Source organism: Phyllobates terribilis, unplaced genomic scaffold (assembly GCF_046119375.1).
Source record: "Phyllobates terribilis strain yellow unplaced genomic scaffold, ASM4611937v1 Scaffold_3__8_contigs__length_932513732, whole genome shotgun sequence".
In the NCBI taxonomy this organism is placed as follows: Eukaryota; Metazoa; Chordata; class Amphibia; order Anura; family Dendrobatidae; genus Phyllobates; species Phyllobates terribilis.
Genome location: NW_027362763.1, coordinates 84,244,491 through 84,246,154, shown reverse-complemented (window position 1 = coordinate 84,246,154; position 1,664 = coordinate 84,244,491). Strand labels below are relative to the sequence as shown.

General features: G+C 41.4%; 1 non-coding gene across 1 annotated transcript; it reads right to left on the bottom strand.

Annotated features, from left to right (window-relative positions):
- Nucleotides 1–270: 270 nt before the first annotated feature.
- TRNAA-UGC (transfer RNA alanine (anticodon UGC)) lies at nt 271–342 on the bottom strand. Its single transcript has one exon. It is a non-coding gene; the product is annotated as a tRNA-Ala (tRNA).
- Nucleotides 343–1,664: the final 1,322 nt, after the last annotated feature.

The following is a 1,664-nucleotide window of genomic DNA, read 5'->3' as shown; positions in this document are numbered from 1 at the left end:
TTTAGGCTTTCTACAGACTGCCGGGGGTGCCGCCGCAAAAATGCTCGGGTCTCCCATAGGGACATTGGGTTCATTGCTCGGGTCCGGCAACCGAGTATCACGGCGAGCTCCCGAGCATTTTAGTGTCGCTCAACACTAGTCCCTATCTGATATTTAGTTCTGTGTGCAGTTTCTGTGTTACACCCAGACAGATGAACCGCTGTATACTCACACGTATCAGATTCCTGAATGTTTGGAAACTTTTCTAGTTTTTTTTTTTATCACAAAACATAGAGATGTCAGGGATTGAACCCAGGGCCTCATACATGCAAAGCATGCGCTCTACCACTGAGCTACATCCCCTGTATGGACACCCAGGGATTTGTTCTCATCTCCAAGAGACACTAATCTATGACTATCTACTAATAGATTTTCTCTGTTATTTTTTCTCTTCTATAATCATGCAGCATAAATAACATCATATTCTCATAGTCTGGACTATTAGGGACAAGACGAAACTATTTTTCTTTAATTTTTTATTATTTGTTTATATTTAAAATATGGGGAAAAAAGGAGGCGATTTTATTTTTTACATCTTTTTTTGAACAGATTAAAAAAAAATGCAATTCTCCTTTTCCCATATTTTAAAGAGATTGTTCCCTACTGGATGGCGCTTTTCGATTGTCCCAATCAAATAAAAAGAAAGCAAAGAGCACTTACCTCCCAGATACGCACCATGACAAGCACTGCACCCCATGATGATCTCCTGACATTGCTTATGTCTGATGATTGGTTGCAGGCCATCAGCGGCGGCAGAAAGGCGGCATCACCTGCAGGAGAGAATACACTCTTGTGTCAGTGTGAGCGGGCTGTCGTCGAGAGCAGTCACATTAGTGACTGCTGATGTGACTGCTCTCCAAGTCATCCGGACTGTCATGGGACAGTATGGATTATATTCACGGCGGACAGGTGAGTATTATGGTGGTTTACTATTTTTTGTAGTTTACTGGTGACAAGGGTATCAGGGATTAGGTGTTAAGGTGAGCATTATGGTGTTTTTTAATTTTTTCTCTTTTACCGGGAACAAGGACTTCGGTGGATTAGACATAAAGGTGAGTATAATACTTTTTTATTTTTATTTCAATAAAAGAGTGTTTGTCTTTATTTAAAATAAAGGACTTTATTCTGGGTGGTTTTTTTTACAATCTGACTATTGGGTTAGTAATAGGGAGTCTTATAGATGCCTCTCCATTACTAACTTGTGGACTTGATATTAGCGGCCATAAAACAGCTGACGTCAACCCCACAATCATTAACCCACTTGTCATCGCATCAGGGCAAGTGGGAAAATCGGAGGCTAAGCATCAGATTTGGCACATTTTATTGATGCGCCATTTCTGCGGCGGATGAGAGCTGATGTTTTTAGTCTAGGAGGGGGCCAATAACCATGGCCACTTCCTAAGCTATTAATATCAGCCCGCAGCTGTCTGTTTAGCCTTTGATGGTTAGTGAATATAGGGGGACCCCACATCAATTTTTGTTTGGGGTCTCCCCTTTAATAATCAATAAAGGCTAAGCAAACAGCTGTGCGCTGATATTAATAGCCTGGGAACCGTAATGGGTATTGACCTGTTCCCAGAATATTAATATCAGCCACCAGCCGTTGACTTTCCCTTTGCTGATTA